At 41.0% G+C, this 22,172-nt stretch overlaps 1 protein-coding gene across 1 annotated transcript in view; it reads left to right on the forward strand.

Annotated features, from left to right (window-relative positions):
- Window positions 1-22,172, forward strand: part of LOC308071767 (FRAS1-related extracellular matrix protein 1-like) — a 172,272-nt gene that overhangs the window by 59,688 nt on the left and 90,412 nt on the right. Inside the window, 1 exon segment of the mRNA XM_080407695.1 lies at window positions 1-22,139. This exon segment is cut by the window's left edge and continues 59,688 nt beyond it. The gene's annotated coding sequence lies outside the window, so the exon portion shown is untranslated.

The following is a 22,172-nucleotide window of genomic DNA, read 5'->3' on the forward strand; positions in this document are numbered from 1 at the left end:
TAGAGAGAAATATGATATATTCTTTTAATACCCCAAGAAGCCTAAAGCCCTAATTCAACAAAGCACGCGTCTCATTGACTTCAAGGATGCTTAAAGTTAACAATGTGCTTCATTGCATTGTTTAATTGTGGCCATAGATAGAGTGATAATGCATACCCAATTAAAAACTGACCTGGCTAAAAGCATGGGCTTAGCAGGCTTTAATGGTGCTCAGTTTCATTTATAAATAATACCACTTTCTTAAAAGTATCCCTGTAACACAAAAGAACATAAGAGGTTCTTTTTCTCCCTAGGATGAATTCTCAGCTGATGGAATCATACCTAAGATTCTATTTCTCCCAATACCGAAGCTTGGTTTTCATCTCACAGATACATATATATACACACACATATATATAAAATACATATATGATTGTAAGCTATTTGCACAATTGGGCCCAAGACTCTTTTTGCATTTATAATTGTACATGGAGTAAAAGGGATAGCAAATCTTGTTTGACTTAAAATTCTTGGCAGTTGTTTCTTACTTTTAAACACATTTTCCCCATTTTTTTTGTTTTATTCATTACAACTAAATAAATAGAGCAATGAAAAAAATACTGGGGACTTGTTTAAGTGTTGCATCTTAATCCATCTATTTATTTTTTATGTCTTTTAGAAGAGGATGGTGTTTTCAACTGCAACTGTTTTAGAGTACACAAGTACCTTTTAAAACAGTGATTGTGATCCCTGTGTCAGGCTTTTGTACATTAAATATGTTACTGAAATTGGCAGTGAAATTTTACCTATTCATTTCTCCTATAGACTTTACTGAACTGGTCTAACTGGATTAGTGCACATGCACTCAGGTATCTCACAGCAGAGTGCTGACAAGCTTTATGAATGGAAGAACGGCATCATTTAAAAAAGAAGATACCTTGAAATCCCTACGGAAGAACAGTTTCCCAGTATTTTGTGGCAGCATACAGTTCCATCAGTTTGAAGCCAACCTTTTTTGACTTATTTTCAAGTCAAGAAACAATATGATAACAACCTACAGAAACTTGGCAGGATAATTAAATAATCATTTTTCTTCCAATGTCTGATCAAACTGTAAAGAGAAAAATCACAAAGATGAGACATTTTATTTTGCTATCATATGCGGTGAGCAGTTTCTGAGAAATATTGTTTCCTCACTACAGGGAACCAGCACTCACTAATAGCCGAGCCAAGCAAAATTTCTGAAAATTGTTATTGTAATGTTTACATAATGAGATCATATTTTTTCCCTTATGAAGTACAGGTGCAATATCTAAACACTCCGCTCCCAGAAGTGCAACTTTCCAGCCACTTCTTTCTTAAGCAGTCCTTGCAAATGTAACCAGCCAGCTACTAATGGGCTATTGACAACTTTGGTAAATATCTTTTTGTTTGGTTGGTTTTTATTTTTTGCCTCCTGCAATCCTACCAATGGGAAAAAAATCCAAAACCAGCAAAAAAAGCGCCATCAATTCCAAATCTTTCTGCTCTTGAATTTTCTTTCTCTCTCTTTTTCTCATATTTTATTTTTTGAGGACCAGTCAACCTACAGAAGAGCATCTGCTGGACCCTGAGTGGGGAAGCAAACATGCGGAAGCATAGCAAATGTAAAAGCCAGGAGTGGGTCGGACCCCAGATGGTGAGTGTTTGCTATTAACAAGGAGGCTCTTTCTCCTTCAAAAGAAGGGAGGTAGCACCCTCTAGCACTGAGCCTTTGCTACCACTCCAATGACAGGCACTGCCAAACATAAATCAGAGCGATAACTGTCTCTGCTGGGGATTCAGACCCACATTTTCCTGCATGGAAGATAAAATCTTCTCTGGTTCTTAATTCAATCACATACCCAACTGGCAATCTTGCATATCAAAATGGGAATCCTGGGAGGCTGCTGGTATATGCAGATCAACAGAAGCTAATTAGCATTTACTTGCAGCCATCCTTAACTGATTGGCAGCACAGCTGTGGGGACCAAGCAGAACATGCTGAGTTGCATATTTGTATGGCCACCTGCCATTTGGTGGGATCCAAAATAGTGTAAACTACCACTTCACAATAACTCAGTGACCTTAGTTTTGAAGTAATATTGAACAGACATATTTGACTAAGTGTATAATTAGTGCTTATTTCACCTGACATACAGTTCAACAATAGGCTGTGCAGCAGTACCTTCTTAATTTGACATGTTGATGTCTTAATTGAGATTGACAACTTGTTACAGAGGTACTGTATTTCCAACGCTGGCTGAGATCTAGCCATCATCGCCGACTTTCCTGAGCATATGAAACAATGCACTTTTATGCCTTAAAACATATTCCAGCTATTCAGAACGAAACAATCAAACATGAGGAGAGCTCACTGATGAAAGCAATGGGTCCATTTCTTGCAGAGGTTTTATGTGAGTACTTTTATTGCTTTGTTCAAAATATGCAGTGGAATGGGGTGTGACCCAGAAAATAAAAACGTCGGGAAGCAGAACAAAGAAAATAGAGGGGGAAAGCACGTTTAGACAGGAGGAATGTCAGCGTTGTAGGCCAATTCACACAATGGTGGTGAAGTGAAAATGAATGAAGGCTGTACCAATGATTTACTGTAAGCCCTTGAAAAGAGAGTGGTGCCTCTTGCAGTTAAGCAAGCAAAGGTCTGTAGCCTGGTTGCCTAATCAAGAAATCTAATGTGGGAAATCTGGGTTAACTGAATGTTACGATACCTCTGCTTACAGGCAAAAATAACCAAAACTGATCAAATTTGTGTATCTGTGACAAACCGTATATAAATGACCTCTGTGAATCGGCATGTGTGGCTGGACTGGCTTGTAGCAACAAGGAGTTTGGTCCCATTTCAGACTGCATGCTAGAGAATTTAAAAAAAAAAAATGGGTCTGATAAGTGATAGGAAGGGTACATCTAGGATTGCTGATCTATGTGAACTATAGTGAAATATGTAGGCAGCGCCATAATACTTGGCAGAAGACGTAGTAGCGTAGTGATAGATAAAAATGGAGTTCTTGTTTGTGTGTTTCCAAAAGTGCACAATAGCCTATGGAAAAATACGTCACTTCAATCAAAACTATCATCATTCCTGTGTCACATGTGGACAGAAGCAAGATTTGGAGTTCATCTGCTATTTTTTACCTGAGGATAAGAAAGACTCACTGTGCCTTAACCATTACCTTTCTGTCTTGGTGTCCTTGGGATAAGTATGTTCAGAGATACTTTGGAGGGATGTGACCATAAGGCATTTCATGTTCATTAAAGCACACACCTGTAAACCATGTTCCAGGTAATGCAAAGGAATAAGAGGCCAAGTTAACAAAACCCCTCTTCTGTGCCCCCATGAACTGAGAGCTACACACAGAAAGAGCTTACCTGGCCACTAAGTCCGGGTGACCTGCCTCTGTAGAAGGCATTCCAATAATTGCTTGATGTTTGTTCTTTGCTACGTTCTCCATCATTTTGTCAGTGCTCTTCAAGCAGAGGCAGATGTTGAATGTTACAGCAGAGGGAGAGTGATTCTGTTCTTGAGCCCTGGTGTGAAAGCTTTGCACACATGGCCCCAGAATTGCCTTGGCTCTTTCTGTAGCCACACTGAATCAAACCATCTGCCACATTCAGCTACTGGAAGAGAAAAATATCAACTTGACTAGTAAAAAGCCCTGCCACATAAGTAAATACTTCCGAGCTAAGGTTTTGTATGGAATTTATCATGATTGCAATTGATTTTGCAATATGTAGTAAATACTGCAAAGTGTTGTAGGTGGAGCTTGCTGGCCCAAAGGCAACTGGAGGTAACAGGAATTCTCCCGCTGTCTTGGATGTCCTTTGGATCACACCCATAATTATGAAATTGTGTAGTTCTGTATCTAGACATAAACAGGATGCCCTCAGGCTAGGGAGGTCGTATGTGTCAAGAGTCTTGCTCCTGCCCAGACAGATGTTGATTTCCAGAAAGTTACTTGGACTCTTTGTTTTGTGAAAATCTGAGCAGGCTTGGTAGCTGGTTGAATGTAGAGTGGAAGAGTCATAGGAATGCAGGCTGATGGGCAACTTGACAGCCCGTTGGGCAGGTTGCTGCAGCTCTGAGCTTCGTGTATGTATAGGAAGCCAGGAGCCTAGGAGCATTGGCTTCTGAGCCCCGAGACTCCCATTTATCTGGGTCTTCCAAGTTCCTGTCTCTGTATTATGCAGCCAAGTGGAATTTTAATTAGAAACTTATCCAAATTATTTGATAATTTTTCAAACCTTCTAGATTTCTTTCTTTTCCTTCCAAAGCAGAATGAAAACAAACTTTGGAATATTAAAATAATTCCTGTGCCAGAATTACAGATCTTCGTCCAGCTCCACTTCTAAATTTGTGTCACAATAGGGTTTGCGACTGAGCTATGTTGTGTTGCATCATGCTGCGTGAATGACAGACTGACATTCTGAGTGCTCATCACAGTGCCGTATATGTATAAAGATGTTCTGCGTTCTGCCAACAGACAGACATGGTTGTTCGAGAAAATGTATACTTGCTAAACCATGGTAGTAGTAGTAGTAGTAGGGGCAAAGCAGTGAATTCATTCTCAGTCAGCCTACCATTGTGGTGCTTGCAGGAGCGAAAATCTGATGATGATCGTGGTGTATGGTGTGTTTACTCAGAGGGCTGGGATGCATGGTCACATACCTTCCTAAAGACATCTGAGCTGGCAGGTGCTGTCAGCTCCGTATTGGGCATATCTGATATAACGGCTGGTGAAATGTGCTGCTAAAGAGCTTCTGATTACCTTTGACCCTGAGTTTGTAGCAAATGACAAAGAGGCAGTGTCATTTGAAATTGCAAGACTGTGGTGAGCTGTGAGAACATCTCCAGGCGTTCCTGGGGAAAATACTGATCATGCGTTGTGTACCCCAGGCAGTGCTGCATAGTGTTTCGTGAGACTTTGACCAGAGCATGGCATTTGTGCCGTGACTGCTCTGTCGTCTTTCCTATGAAATGGGCTCTCTCTTAGGAGGCTCAAGAGGCTAACGAGGCCCAAATATGACAGAAAGCTACTGGATCATGCAGAGGCATTGCTGGCAAATATGTTGTGCCATCCCTGATGTTGGAGAGGGTGACCTGGCTAGCATTAAAGCAAATTATATGTATCTCAGCTTCCTGCTAGGGAAGAAAGTCACCCTACCTGTTTAGGAGTATATTCTGGAATTTCACTGAGTGAAGTGTCCATCTCTCACATCCAGGTGAGATCCCATGAGCAGCAGGACAGTTCCTCCATCAGGCAGGCTCTGGGGCAACCCTTCATTAAGATTTGTCCTGATCTGTGGTGATGCTTTAATACATAATTGGACAACTCCATTTTGAAAGCCTGTGCCACGAGCTGAAGCGGGATGCAGTCCTCATTAAAGACTTTTGCTTCTTTTCCACTATGCAAAATAACAAAAAAGACTAATCTTAAAACTGCTCTTAATGAGTATAACCAAAATATTAACAGTAGTAAACAAGAATACATTTGCTCATAACTTGTCATATCAGTGTAATAAATTAAGCCAGAAACACATTAACATTTGACAGCTTAAACAATGCAGGAAAAAATACAAACCTCACAGGGACTATGTGAAGCATGTTGGCAGTCTAACAGACATTTTGAGATGTAGATACATATATCAACCTTTCTGAATTTAGTCTTGATAACTCCTTTTCCTCTGTGTGCCAAAACACTGCCGTGTGAAGACTAATGAGTTCCAGATTTGTTTATCTTTGGTGGCTAAGGCAGATTCATGAGCCCCTTGAACCTATTTTACAGCGGCCATGTGATACCAGCGTGCAACACCAGAGGCAGAAACGTCTCTTTTATGCTGATGGATATATGGCGTGTTAAAAGATCTTACAAGAAAGATGTGCTTGGCCATCTGATACAAGGGACCATGTCAAATCTGTTTTGGATGATCTATATGAGTGAATTGTCCTGCCTGTTAGCTTTCATATGTGTTTTATGTTTATGTTCAGAGGTGTAATAACAAATGCTGAGAATAAATCTCACACATGAAATAGGGATTATTATGTCTAACAGCAAGACTTCATGTCGTGCACTCACCAGATTTTTGTATGGGTGATTGTTTCTTCCAAACTTTTTTTCATGCTGTGTAAGCTCTCCAACAAACATCGTAGCTCAGGAAGACCCTGGGCCACCTAAGCAAAACTTCTTCCTTTTGCTTTCCCCCTGTTTAAGCTCTACTTTCTGATTTGGCTCTTTAGTATTTTGCTTTGCCATTAATTGCAGGGGGTTTGTGTTTTCCTGTTTGCCTTTCTAAGATCTGCAGCCATTACTGGTGAAAAGAGGGGTTATGAGTATGCATCTTTATCAAAGTTAACACAGAACAGTTTGTGTAGACTTCAGAGCAGAGTATTTTCCTGCTGGAGGTCCAAGCTGGTGATTTCTTAGTGGACTCATCTTTTCTCAGTTCAGAAGAGGATGGTCTTGGATCTATCATCCCTTCAAACCTATGACTGTTTTTTATCTCTGGACAGGACCAAGCTGGTGTGAATGCACCTTAAAGCAGAGAACGGCAGATGAGAGTCCCTGGACAACGGCCGGTCGCTGCGGTGGAGCTGCCTCTCCTGCTGTGGTACCAAAGGTGTGGCTGGGGGCAAGAGGGGCAGCTGAGGCACATGTCCAGCAATAGCTGTAGGTAACAGAGTAAGTTTAAACAACTCTAACGAAAGCTTGACTTTCTGCCTTCAGACTTCTTACTTATTATTAGAAGTGTAGCAGAGGCTCTAACATACCCTTTCCTTAGTTACAGTCCAAAAATAACTTTTTTCTCTTGAATTTAAATGTGGTGTACATGTTTAAGTAACTTTGTTGTTCGTTTCTGCCTGTTTTAGCAGATGCATTTGGACTAACTACTTCTGCAGAGTAATTCCTTCTTTAGCAGAGACTGCTCTGTATCCTCCTGTTTCTTGTAAGTAATATTTTTACATAATTTTTGACTGGTGGGGTCAGGTCATATTTTTTAAATAAGCAGCAAGAAAGGTCAATAATGAATCCTCCCTCCCCTTTATTCCGGTTTGAGAATGATAAAATTCAAATACAGCTAAAGCCACACAAAGATTTCTGTACAAATATGACAGTACATAACTGTCCCCTGGGCAGGAGGAGATGCAGTGCATTGTGTATCCTTGTAGTATGTGACTTGGGAAGGAAAAGGAAGAGTAAAGAAAGGTTTGTTAGAAAAACTGACTTACATGCAGGGTACATTTTTGGGGTTATTACTAAGAAAACCTTATTTGAATAGCTTGCCGTTTCAATATTTAATAAGTAATCTAACACCTGGACTCTGGTTTTCCAGGAACTGGTCTTCAGCTCTTTCTGATAGCAATGCTAAACCAAGGTCAGAACTTATTGCATAGTAAAGAGAGGTAACAAACACTTTTGGGTTTCACTGCTCACGGATGTCTCTGTTGCTTACAGTGTGCAGCACGCTCCTGCAACAGCCCGATCCAGCCTGGAATCCCCACGTGCTATGTGTTGTATGAACATGTGGTGAGAGACAGTTCCTGGCCTGAAACATTTATGATCTAAATACATGTGGCAGGTGAGAAGCGGATAGCAGAGAAATTTATTTTATTATAAATGGACATCTGAATCAGTGAGAGGGGGAAGTGACTCAGCCATAGGCAGGAATTTTGCCCACTCCATGTGGTCATGGAGCCTCCGCTCACAGGTCATGCTGTTCTCTCCAGCTCTGTATTTCATGGCTGTAAAAGTAACCATTTAAGTATGATTTTCTGAACAGAAGAAAAATATTAAAAGAAAAAAAAAAATCTCACATAAGAACAGTAGTCCATTTCTGTACCACGAGCGATGACTGTTCTTGTTCCAGTAAAAGCCAGACCTCCTCATAACATACCTTATAACCTGTTAATTATAATTTCCTTCTCTAACATTTGGATCACACTACTAAATATTTTTAAATATCTATATATGTGTTTTTTAAGCTGCTGGGTTTGGGTTACACCTTTTCCATATGCCCAGCCCACACAATCCCATCAACACTTTCACACACCAGTCAAACACTCTATATTTGTGTGAAACTCACTGAAGGAAAAAAATTCCTATTACTACTACTACTAATACAAATTCGTTTCTCACAACTATTAGTATTTTCCTGAGTGCTGCTGAATGAATTTACTGCAATTGAATGCCTAACTTTTTGTTGCATTTATTCAATGAAGATTTTTTTATTTATATTCATAATTACTCCAGTCGCATCACCACATGCCTTATTTTTTCCTTTTTGCTTGACAAAGCTCCCTTCACAAAACTTAATCACTTTCTGTATGAACAATCCCCAAATACATTTTATTTTCTGTTGTTACTGGGAATCATGTTCTGAAAGTTGATATACATTGCAGCAGCAGGTGTTAAGACAGGCAAGTAGGGAACAAAAGCTCTTAGTGCATGAAAAAGTCTAATAATAGACAATTTGTTCACCTGGCACTGGCTGCATAAGCATTTGAGATGAGCTCATTGTTATTTGGTGATGAGCTTTCCGCTGGTCGTATGGATGAAAATATGGAAAATCCAGGTTGTGGAAACAAAGGTTTGCTAATATTAGAACAACATTAAATGGTGCATGATAGAGCTGGGGAGGTTGCAGGATGAGCTGCGGGGTTTAAAGCAGTGAAACACTTCCATAACTAGGAAAGCAATCAATAAAGACACAGTTGTGTATATTCTTGCAATAAAATTACATGTGTAAACATTTTCAATAACTCTACAACTGGGCAAGCTGTTCAGAGCAGGTTTACACTCAGAAGTGTAGTTCAAGCTTTTTCCAGGCTCATTGAAAATGTGGCCATTAGTTAGGGAAGCTCACCATGAAAAGCAGAGATAAGCAATCTGGTCAAAATTGAATCATCAATCCGTAAAGGCAATTCTCCACAGCGGTCTTGCCGGAGCTGCCGGAGCCATGCGGCAGTGCTGGGAGCACTGCTACATCCCACTAGAGTCCCAGGCATGAGATACGCAGGGGTTTGTGTCCACACCCAGAGCAGTCGGTGTGAGGAAGAGGACAGTGATTCCTAGGAGCACTTTGAACATTTCTGTGTGTTGCTGGTGTTGCGAGCATTTGGGAAGCCTCAAGGAGGGGAAGCATGCCTGCTGTGCGGGAACCTGAAGGAGAGCAGGGATGGAGTCTGTGCTTGGCTGTGGTTCCACCCCCACCCCCAGAAGACACAGGGGAAGCAGTGCTTCAATTAGAAGGGCAGCACCAGAGCTGAGTGTCCCTAAACCACCTTCTCCTTAGCATGTACCCTGCCCCTACAGAAAGATCCATATCTGCTCCCCCAGGACAGGCAGAAAAACAGGCATCCTTAACCCTGAGGTTAATGTCTTTTCATGTGCTAACCTTCTAAAACTGAGGAAATCTCATTAATTATAACATACAGTTAATTGTCATGATTTTGCTTTTGGAGAGCAAAAATCTATCTGATCTTCTGGATTTTCTTTGATTTCCGTAGGAAATAGCACAGGAATCTGTTCCTATTTACTCCTCTAAGCCATGCACACAGTTGTTTGCCTGGATCCCCAGGAGATCAAGGATGAGGAGACTAGCAACGCCATTGGATCTCTTTCCTTAGGCAGGCTGTGGAGATAAACCCAGCAGCTACAAACACAACTGGTGAGCTCCCTTTTGGCTTCAGTTCTAGTAAAACTTCACTTCATGAAGTTGGTTGACCTTCTAGTTCAGTTGTTAATCAAAAGTCTTAGTTCCTTAAGATTATGGTTGCAGTTTTCAGGAAACAGTAGTCTTACAGCCTTCACAATTGCCGTGAGTGCCCACCACCATGCAGTGCATTGAACTCACTTTCCCAACCATAACTATTAGGGCATGTTTTGGGCCAAAAGCCACCTCCCTATTAAGCTTAAACTATGGTGGATTGACAGTTGTATTGCTGCCAAGCAGGACTTACTTCACACCAGTGCAATTCATCAGCATCAGATCTGGTATTACAAACATTTATAGCAGTTAAGCTCATCCAGCAATAGGTCAACATAACCCTATACCACCTTCCCAAAAAGAACCTAATTAGAATACTGGATACTGATGAATTTAACAAAAGTAGGCAATGGTTTAAAAAAAATAATATAACTGCTTAATACCTCACAGTTCAAATAGTAAATATGCTGGAGCAGTTTGTAAACATTTATTAATCGGTTCATGTGTTGGTTGACCAGAGCAGTTGTGCAGTGATGGACTTTTGTGCAACTGTGCAGGTCTGTTTGGCCCATGTATCATTGAAAAATTGAGGATCAAAAAGTTAGCTTCTTCATATCTGTTGTTTTTGTTCTCTATTATTTTTTTTCTTTTGAAATGTCAGCTGGAATTTAGCATGTAAGTGTTTTGGTATCTAAAGGGAGGCCACAATACTGAGCACGGATCAGATTGCTTTCCTTGCAAAACTCCCCCCTTTGCATTCCAGCCTGACAAAGTTTTGTTGCAGTTACTCAGTACACAGATAATTAAATGCTTTAAATACTAATTGAAACAGATGATGTTTAACTGTTGGCCTATGCTGTTTATTTATGATGGAAGACAGCAGCAAAGCAGAATCATCTATTATCATTATCAGCAGTGTTTCTTTTCTTCTCTTTTTATCCAAACAATACATATGTCCAGGCACTGACTTGGTTCTTGCAAACAGCCTTGTTTCCAACAGAATCTCTTCCTCCACCTTCCTACTGTCTTATCTTTCAATTCACCCTGAATCTACCTTAAAACAATGCATTCCAGGTTCCCTGTGGTTTTTTTTTTACACTTGAAACCTCATACTTGAATTTTTTCAGGCTAGAATGCTTGCAGCCCCTTTCTCTGTATGCAGAGGTGCGTTCCCATTAATCAAAGGAAAAGCTGAGTAAAGTAGTACAATCCACATCCTCATTTGGAAAATTAAAAGGCAGTACCATTATTAAAAGGCAGTTCTGCTAAATGTTTTCTGATGGAGGGAGAATTGGGACACACTATATTGTCCAGTGACTTTGCCAAAAATGTGACACCAAGAGACACAGAAAATGAATGTATAAATAGTAATTGTTCTGAAAGGGGTAGTCATAAATCACAAAGTGAGTTGCAGGACATTTCTTTCTCGGTGATACTTGAAAGGTGATCTACCTTGAATTAAAAGAAAATCAGATTTTCTCTTTCGGTTGAGTTGAAATGATACAGAAACTGGAAACCCAATTTCCCCGAAGCAGAATCCTATGCAAAATATGAAGCTCTTCAGTAAACATTATGCCAAGTTTTGCAAAAAGGAAGGGTTCGTTGAAGAGTGCAAACCAGCAATTTGTTGGAGTAAGAGGTTATTAATCATACAGCACTTAGGGTTAGCAATGCTCTGGCCTTGAATCAGTGACGCACTACAACATATTGAAACACTCCAATAAGAACAGATAAGTTGCTCTGTGAAGTTCTGCAAAAGATCTTGAAAGATCTTTTCCCCCTTGTAAAACAGCCTGTGATATAATGAAAAGAATTCTATTATTTGTTGTGATCATTTATCAGCAGAATTTGACCTGTCTCATGTTGTCTGTGTAGATATTTTTCCCAGTATTCACCTACTGTGCTTTTGGGAGGAGAAATTACCTGCAGACCACCTCTTCTTTTTTTTTTTTTTTCCTGAACAGCATCTGCATTGGTATGTGCATAACCTGGGAAGAAGAACTGCTGAAAAGCTGGGATCTGAGAAGTTTGCAGGATGGCTGAGCACCAGACCCTGTCAAAAGTCCTTTTTTCCTAACAGCTGGGTCCTGTGGACATGCCCCTGGTGACCTAACTGTCTTAGTTATTAGACCAGCTACAGCATTTATAGGGCACTTGAAAGCCTGGGTCCTCTGTATTTCCAGAAATCCTCTAGTCACCTCCTCTTCCAGGGGTCTCTCCACGACCAAGTTTCTGCTGTGCCTATAAGCAGTAGTGTGTAGGTTGGCATCAGTAGCTGTAACTTGCTGTAATTGCATTTGAAAGTAGACCCTTGATAAGATTTGGAAATGGGGACCGGCTCAGTTATGCAGCTATGTGACCTTATTTTATTTGCTTTGGTTTCACAGTCTGACTCTTGTCCTGCTTGTCGTTTGTCACACTCCTTTGTGCTCTGGTTTAGATCAAATTTGCTCTTCTATGCTTTCTGTTCATATAGCTTAGGATATAGGGACAGCCCAGGAAAAAAGCCTCTGGCCTGAAAAAACACAAATTTGTTTGGAGAAAGGCAGTTTTGGAAAGGCAGGGGAAGAATAGACTTGGCAGTCATGAGGAGGCTAAGAGTGAAGGGGATGTGACTAGGACTTGGTGCATCTCACCAGCCCTTTCGATGGGTTGCAAGGAAAACCCAGACATTTTTAAGCACGAGCATTAGCCATCAGCTGCTAGCCCACATAAAGGCTATTTGAAGACTACTGTATTTTTGGTATTCCTATAAATTTGTAGTGATCAGATGATAGCTTCTTTCCTTGTTTTCAAGTATTATTCTGGAATAGCTGTGTGTCTTTTTTGCACTGGGTACTTGAACCCCAGCTACATGATGTTGTGATCACAGTTGTGATGCCCAGGCAGCCTTGACATTCACAGCTATTGATGCACTTTCTGATTTCATAAGTCGTTCTCATTGGATGCAGAGATTTCCTCAGTAGCAGCAAAGAAGCTAATCTGGTTGCCAGACTGACCGATGCAAGGCAGAGATTTCTGAAGCTCAGTAGCAGGAGTTGAAACAGTTGGTAATTTAGGAGTTAGCTGTGTATGTTTCTTTAGTATAGCCTGCAGCTCAGCCATTATCTGCTAGTAAATAGGTAATAAATAACCACTAACAGTGTCAGCTTCCTCCTGATGATTCTCTCATACTATATTCTAAGTCTATTTGTGCCACAGGAAAAATTACCTGGTTGGAAAGGCGGGAACCCCAGCCAGTTTTCCCTGCTGTGTGGAATTCATGCCTCGGGCTGTCCTCGATAACCGAAGGACTGCAGGTAAATCACCGCATCTGTAAGGGAACTTCCAGCCAACTTTGCTGTGTCTCTTATCTTGTGCGTATCTGTGTGATCTGTGTGGCCGACCTGGTCCTCGGCCAGGGATCATTCTCCAGCTGAGAATTTGGCTTTCCAGTAGCAGTCTAGTCTTTTTACAAGAGCAAGCAGTCACGTACGATTGTCTTTTTTCTCATTCTTTCCCCTGTATTTAATTTGGTTTATCCACCTTGCTAAAACAGGCTAAAAGGTATCTGTCAGAAGACTGATGCAATAAATTTTATGCTATATCTCCAGTAAGTGAAGTATTTTCTGCCCATTATTCATCCAGCTCCTGGATTTGGACAGAAGGTTTGTATTAATAAAATATACACTAATATCAAAACATTTTTTCAAGCCAAATCTATTAATTACTTTTCCATTATCTGCCTGGCTCCGCACACGAATAAATGAAAAGAAGCAGAGAAGACGGAGACATGACACAATCTGTTATGTAAATCACCCTGTACATCCCAAACCCTCTTCTGGGCCAGTGGTAGCTAATCAATGACAGGTCACCCAACAGTTCTTTAAGTTTTTAAATTGATATAAAATCAATCCAATAATATTACTTGAATTAATAATGAGTGACTCATGACTTATATCAACCTGTTTATTTTTGGCAAAAGGGACCAAAACTCGTGGCCACTTTCAGGCTCTGTGCTCAGAAAGTTGTGTTTTTTCCTGCATGTGGATAAATGCTGAATCCTTCCTTAATAGTTGGGAAAGATTCAACGCTGCATTGCTTCACTGCACAGTCTGTTTCCTCACCCAAAGGCACGAGCCATTTTGTGCCCTCACACTGTGGCTGTGGAAGGTATCAAAGATCCCAGTTTGCTCTGGGACATACCAGTGACATTAAACCCTCTTGTATTTGCCAGCCTCAGGATTTGACTAACTGAGTTTTGGTAAACTAACTGACTTAGAGTACACTGAGTTTTCAGAGGCATGAATGCAGATTTGGAAAACTCACTGACATCATGGGTCCTTGCTAAAGATGCATTTCCCCTTTGCTGGTGGAAGACAGCTCCATAAATGTATGCTCTTAATGCATCTTAGGTCCAGAATATGTTCTCTCCATGTCCACTGAAGCCTTCGTGTTTCCTCCTCATTACGTTAACTGGTGGCCATGTGCTGTGTACTCTGCTTGCCTCCGCTTGAATTTTGCGTTGAGCTTTCAATTAGCAAGATTCAAACTGATTATTCTGGCAGCATTTTCCCCTCCAGAAATCCAACCCTTACTGCACATCAATTTTTAAAAAGCTATTATTGATACTTCAGGAATTGTCAGGGATCTGCTCTGGTGTGCCTAAGGACAAAGGGAGAAACTCACCTGGCATTAGGATAAAACTGCTTTCTGTATCCATTGAGTTGCATGCACAGGGGATGGCAGGCTCCTCCTGGAAGACCTGTCTTTGCAGTCCCTAAGCAGAGACCAGGAGTTTGATGAGAGACCGGTAGCATAAGACTCAATTCAAGCACGGGTTATTTTGGTGACAATTTTTTTAAAATGCATGAATATGAGGTGGGCTCTCACATCCACAACTTTGAATCACTTGAAGTTTGCCAGCCCTCATGCCTTTCATTAGTCAAGGATATTTACTTCATTTTCCACCCATTTTTTTTCCTTTTTTCGCCTCAGCTTTGCTGCCTTCAAGGAAACAATATGTTGTAGAGAGGCTGTTTTGCCCTTAGAAAGCATACGGATGGTTATTTATCTCTGATGCTGTTCTGGTGACGTAGCCTGAAACTCAGCCACTACCTATCGGTAATCCAACCTATTTTTCCTAAGCAAATTTAACCCTTTATTTGTCAAGGGAATTATCTCTTCTCTGCAATGTTGTCGATCATACTGAAATTTCCTTCTCTGAGTCCCAGCATGCAGATACAAGCCTGCTGCCTCAGTGGCGCAGTCTGAAAGACACCCTACTTTCTCCTGAAAGGAGTTCAGCTAAGCTTTCTGACCACAACTATCTAAAAATGTTTGGAGCTTTTTTATTCACTATACATCATTTTGATTAATGCCCTCATTACTCCAAGCTGTTACTGTACACGTATGTATTGGGTTTTTGCAGTGGTTATGCTGTTACTGTTTTGTTACTGATACAGCAATATTGCAAATGCTGGCATTATTCACAGAAAGGCAGTTGCCTTGTGTTAATCTTTGAGCAGACCAAATCTGATCTGTTGAGACTACTCACAGGGAGTGAAGTCCTGAAATGGGTTTTGGGACTCAGGAAATGGTTCATATGCAAGACTTGTATTTTTCTTTTCAGATATATCTGAGAAATAATCAGGTAAAGTTAAACCAGCTTAAAGATGGTTAAAGAAGTGCTGAAGCTGGAAGACTGTGTGGGCTTGTGGGTGTGTCCTCATGCCTCTCCAACTTTTATGAGACCACTCTCCATCGTTCTGAGTGAGTTGCAAGTGCCTGAATCGCAGCGTGGTGCTGCAGGACTGGGCTTACTCCCATTAAAAGTCCCTGACTGGAGAAGGGCGAGAGCTGCCAACAGCACATTTTGCGGACACCCTCTGGCTCCAGAGCCTGTCCCCAGCCCCATCGGTGTGAAACAGCCCAAATATTACTGACCCTTCCAGGCATGATGTAAAAAACCATCTGTATGCAACAGCTTTGGAGGAGGCCTGATGGCATGGGATTTGGAGCTGGGTGGAAGGGGCTGTATTCTGCCACTTGATTTATTGGCTGGTCAGATTAATTTGCTTTGTTGTGTAGGAGGATCATTATGTTGCCAGGTGTTTATTCCAATTTGACTGTGAATCTAGCTAATTGCCAGGGCACCTAGAGCTTGTGAATAACCTTTTATGAAAACAAAACCTTAATCTAAATGTACAAAACAACATGAAGCATCTTACTAAACAACTCTTTAGCTATTAATTGGGAGCCACAAAGTGGAACAAGAATTTAGAACAGGCTGAGGGTGTGGACCCAGCAGCACATCCATCCTGCAGCAGGGCTTTTGCCCTGGATGCACAGGTAGGACTTGTCTCAGGGCTGTATCCACAGAGGACGTGCAGCTTTGGTAGTCTTGTCTCTGCATGAGTACGCGGCAGCCCAAGACCAGGAAGCCCCCTCCCTTTCCTTTGCTTCCCAAAGGAGGAGGTCAGTAATTCACCTGGCAGTGCTGGGAGAGCAGCAAAGCCAGCAGCAGCTGGCGGGATGGGCTCACTCCCCAGGTCCTGCTGCCCATCCAGCAGCACATCCAGGCACAAGCCCTGCGCAGCCCGGCAGGGAGGGCCCAGGCCCGGGATGCCGGGATCCCAGATTTTGTCACTGGATATTCCAACACCTGGTCTGCCTGGCCTTGTTCAGCATCTCCTCCTCATCCACCTGCTCTCCCTGTGTGGAGTGGGAAACACTTCTGATGGCCAGCACAAAGAAAGCTTTGCATCACCTGATGCATCATCCACCTGAGGACCCACTTGCTCACCCATTTGAAGCACGTTGTGGCAGGACTTATAATTTTATTTATTTTTACTGTTATTCTAACAGTTTACAGGTGGTGTCTTTTTTTCTTCTTACATTGCTAGTGCAATTGTTAAATGTTTGAAAGCTGCTGGGCACATCTGAGGGTTATGTCCTACTCAGTCTCTTAAGAAATGATAACTTTCCTCCAGCTTTTTAGCATTGATGCAATAAATTATTAACCCGCCATAGAATTTAATTGCACAGTTAAATACATCATTTACAAGGCTTTTAGCATGCCCTGCTAAATTCTCCAGTTTTTCATCTAATCTCTGTAGGCCGTCGTTACATTTTCAGAGACCTATATGGGTTTCATTCCAGTTAAACATATTGGTAAATCACAGCAGGGAGAAAAACCTGACAAGTTTCTCTAGAAATTTTCGCCGCAGCCTGAGCTCCTAACCTTGCGGCTTCGCGTTCAATAGGTCAGCTGAGACGCCATTTGTCACTGCTCTTTAATTGCCGTGGAACCTCTAATCCAGGCCACAAATTCCTCCCTGCCCGTACTACTTTTTACTTCAGAATGCGTATCTAATAGCAACCAAGGACTTTTCCTATTTTCTCACTTGGAATCTGTTTTGGGAGCTTGGAATTGCTATCTAACGGAATCAGTAACATCTGTGACTGTGGGGCAGCTTGAGTGGGAATAGTTAGAGGGTTAGACAGATTTCCTGCATTTTAAGGCTCTTTTCCTCTGAAGAGACTACTTTGGGACAATCCAATTGCATTTAATGCTACTTCTTTCCTTTTTATTTTTTCCTGTTGTTGTTGTTGTTTAACCCCATCTTTTCTCCCCTGTTCCTTCTCTCTCCCCTCCCTCCAAGTTGCTTAGGTTTAAGAAGTAAAAATTATTTTAAGGAACCACGCCAGCATTTTGAAAAGTTTCAGTTTCAAATACATGAAAAGGAAAAGTCTGAAGGGATTCCTAGAACTGTATTGCAGCTTGCAGGTATGGCTTTGATTTTCCTTTTGGCAGGCTTTCGCCATTCACTCTTTCATTGCCCTTCCAAGAAATGCTACTGGGCGCCTAAAGACCAGTACGCTTCTTACACTTGGCAGGAGAAGATAACAGTAATGCTACAGTTTGTGCTTTGAAAGATTAAAGGCAACATTTATTCCTTACAGTACTTTCAAACTTCCTCAAGTTAATTTAAAATCCATTTTAGAGAATGTTTAACTACTAATACTGGATTTATTGTATTTTTTTTTAATTCTGCACACACCGTACCTGTTATTTAAACCAAATAAGAAGTGGATTAAAGTCAGCGCGATTCTTTAAAGTGCATTAACTGCTTTGAGCAGTTCTTTTTTTCTCTTGGAAGGAATACCCTGTGCCTCCATGACTGGTTTCTTTATGATATCTCTGTAAAAGTTCTGGCAAGAAGTGACCATACTTTGAGACCAAATTTCCATTTTTCAGAAACTTTTTGCTCCTCCCTCCCCTTTTTGTGGTAGCCAACCTCATTTTTAGTCAAGTAGATGACAAGTGTCCCTTCCCTGCCTTGTGGGGTGGCTGATAAATTATTCATACGGCTAATGAGGATTTTGAATTTTCAGGCAAACTGTGATGGCATTTTTAAAGGCTTGCATCACTTCTGCAACATTTCTCCCACACCTGCATGCTTCAGGCAATCAGGTGTTTAAATTACCAATGCAGAGCTTTGCCCCTTCTCCACCTGCAATTGCTTTGCTCAACAAGGGAGTCTTGTGGCTATTTCGTCTGTTTGAGGATTTTTCTGTGCTAATTAGCATGAGGGGAAAGGGGAATCCAAGAGGGCTGTGTTAATTAGTAAAAGGGATCACATACTTTGCCTTATATTAATTTTGAAATGACAAGACACGTGCACTTTTAGTGGCACTTGAATGTATGTTAGCATTTAAGGTCCTTTCATGGTTTTTTCCTTCCTATGGATTGATCTTACTTTAGTGGGAACATATCAGGAAAAAAAATCTCAAAGTAAGGAAGCTCCTGCTGAAGCAAAGAGCTACATGATGTGAAAGGGTTAATTATGTTTATATTATATGTTCTGTGAAAAAACTAAGCCCCCCAGCTAGCAGGGGAAGAAAGGTCACTGGAACTGAAGAAATAACTGACTCAGTGTCTTAATTCTGAAGGAAATGAGCCCTTTGGAGATGAGATGGATTTTTTGATCTAGATCAGTGAAAGGCATGTAACTATGAAAATAAGCTTTTCCTGTTATGTTGGAGAATAAAGCAGCGAATTAGGACTGGGGATTGAAAGGCAAAATAAATTAATTTTCATTTAGTTTTGTTTTTACCTTTTAATGCTCCACAAGTGATGGGCAATGCTGGATCATTGTCCCAGACTACCATCCACACCATCCTTAAGAAAACTTTGAGAATGAAGGATTAACAATAAATGAAATTCTCCTTGTATGTGGCAGCCAGCCTTCCATGTCTGGGCTGTAAATAGCCTTACCATCACTGGTCTACCAGATGGCACTTGGTTCTGACCTTCTTGCATCTCCTCTTGTACCCACCGCACATGAATGTTTGAACATGAAGGAGATGGTGGAAGGCCTACTGTCTGAAAAGTCCTGTACAGGGAATTGTGTATGTATGTATTGCACTTTGTATATGGACCTGAGCTGCTGTTTGAGCCCAAACGTGCCTTCAGCCTACCCTTTGTGGAGCTAAATTTGCATTGGCTTTTGCTGAACGTGAAGATTAGAGCTTGTATCACTGCTGGTTCACACCTTGGTGAACAACCTAGATAGGTTGGCCTACTTCACCTCCCTAGGGCACTTCTGTCTGTCCTGCTTGCCCTTACAGGTATGTTTCAAGAGTGCAAAATCCTTCCCATATATCACTTGCCACAAGGAAAAGTCTGACCTATGGGCGGCATGCAGCAGGGATGCTTATGCAACAGTTTGGGCTTCTACAGCTGAATTATAGATGGCAAATCGAGTTTGGATATAAACAGCAAAAAAATATCTTAAACTTAGCTTATTCTTTTACTTGGCATCATAGAGTTACTGTTAACATAGTCTTTGTAGTCATGGGTGGGTACACAAGAATTCATGTGTGGTGGTAGCCAGTCTTTGCCATAGGTTGTTTTGGTGAACCATAGGTTGTTTTGGTGAAGGCCATGGTAGCTCTTGTGGGGCTGCCAAGGGTTTAGAAATGTGCTGAGGAATCTAAATCCTTGTAGAAACTGCAATGGTGTTGTAAAGTGTGAGCCCTGTAAATCTTTACAGATTATTGGTCACCTGAAACAAATATACTTGAGAGCTTTGGTGCATATGCCAGTCATTCTTGGGCAATAGTTTTGTTCTGAAAGAATGCCAGTTGAGCAACTACAGCTACTTCACATCACAGCAGTAGGCACAGAGCACGTGTAGTGCTATGCTTACAACAAAAAGTGACCATTTTGAAAAAGAAGATCACTGTGGAAGTTGATCAGAAATGCAACAGAGGATTGTTTTTAATGGCTTTGGGGGGAATATTAAGATTTATTCCTGTAAAGACTTACTCAGCATGTTGCACAAACTCCTCTTAGCGCACTAATAAGTCAATGTGTTACTGAATGCTTAGCCATTATAATTACAGCCACATGTTGTCCTTTTTACAAATAGGTCTGGCTTAATTGCATCATTTTTCAGCAGGATTTATGTGGTCCTGTTTAATCTAAAATTAGTACATGCACAAATGAAGTGCAAACTATTTTCCATCACTGAACTGTGAAATGTTCTCCAGAATAGAGATATACCAACGTGTTCCTAAAAAGATGCAATAAGCAGTCAGGCAACTTTGTGATTTGTGTGCGTGTCTGCACCTATACAATTTTGCTAAAAGTAAGAAAAAACATACTAAAATATACATTAACTGCAAAATGAACAAAAAAGTCAGTTAAATGATCTAAATCAAGCCGTCTTTTGATTATCACCTGTAAAACAAAGGATGGAGGAAATCATAAATCCATCTTGATATTGCTAGCTTTCAGCATTTATTAAATACAGTAAGAGCTAATGCATTTTATATATTACATCAATCTATCACATGTAAATATATCACATTTATAAGATGCTCTATAGGCCAAGATTGTGTTGGCCTAACTTCTAAGTTACTGTGACTAATATTCCATATTACCTACGTAGCTTTGAGGGCCTAAGGATATGTGTAGGACATAGGGGTTTATGGGTTACCTAAACCTAGGTCAGGTACAGGAATTGCAACACCTACATATTGATTTGAAGTTTGGAACATGTATGATTTCCAGGGGTGTTGGAACTTAGACATTATAATAGAAATGCATGACCAAATCCCAATTAGACCCAAAAGCCTAATGCTGGAAGCAGATGAAATCCTCTTTCAATCTGTATCTGACAGGGAAAACTGACTTCAGTAGAGTGGAGATCTTGCCATCCAGACGGGAGATTTCCTTACTGTTGGGGGGGGGGGGGGGGATTCTTCTGGTTTTTAGTGGGTAAATCAGAAAGCCAAGAAAGGTCCACACATTTCTTAAGCACTAATATATAAGTGCAAAGGCTTGTTCTAGCTCTAAACATGGCAGCTTCTCTATCATATTTTTTTTTCTGGTATCATCTTGGTGAAAATGTGTAGCTGCAATGTAGATAAATGCAACTTTTGAAAGCTACTCAGTTCTCTGTGATACATAAATTGGATAGACGGTAAGAGAAAGGCTCTATTAGTAAAAATGTATGAATATTGAAAAGAGTCCTTTTGGATGTTCCTGATTTTTATGATGTCAAGGTATTTTTCTTTTGTATGTCTCGATGGACCAAAATTCCAAAGGTTTACTCGAAGCAAGGTGCCTAGTGACCTGAACAGTATGATTTTAGCCATGACAAATGCTCATCGCTGTGGGTATGAATAGGTTAACATACTTACAAACAGTACCTTGCAGGTCACTTCCATTTCTCTCTGCTTCAGCATGTCACCACAGTAATTCACACTCTGAAACCTTAAGGCTGTATCTGGTAACACGCTGCAAGCAGAAGCTTCAGCTGAGCTGTCTGTTAAATAGTGCCAGTCCTGAATGAGCACAGTGATCCTTGATGGTTCTCACCCTCCACGAGACACCTGTCTGTTACTCTGTTTGGCTTAAAGTGACATTTATGGTGGTGTGCATTATCCCAAAAGCTGGAAGATCTGATAAACCAGTAGTAGTCGGCTAGACTCATCGTTCCTGGCAGCCCTTTACTCTAGATCCTTTGAGATGACAGCGAAGATTTGCCTGAAACAGGGCCCATGGTTTCTCCAGTGCTTCATGATCGTGCTGATGTTTGAACCAAGGTACCAACCTTGACATCTCCCTGCTGTCTTCTGCACATTCACAACTTCTGCTTTTCCTGAGAATGTTTATTTTGTAAATTAAAGGCAAGTGCCCAAGCTGAGGGATTTGCTAACATTTATAAATTGTTTTTGTACCATTTACCTGGTATTTCTCCCACAGACTTTTCCAAGTGTACTTTTATGAAAGCATTGAAGCACCATTAGCTTCACTTGATAAGAGCAAGTGTGATGCAGGAGTAGAATGCAGGTCCAAGAGTCACACTTGGAAAAACTGTATGTGGGAAAAGGAGACACCGTGGAATTACAAAGAACACTTTCCTAAAAAGGTGTGAAATCTTCCGTGGATGTCACACCACTCT

Source organism: Falco punctatus (assembly GCF_963210335.1).
Source record: "Falco punctatus genome assembly, chromosome: 11".
Lineage (NCBI taxonomy): Eukaryota > Metazoa > Chordata > Aves > Falconiformes > Falconidae > Falco > Falco punctatus.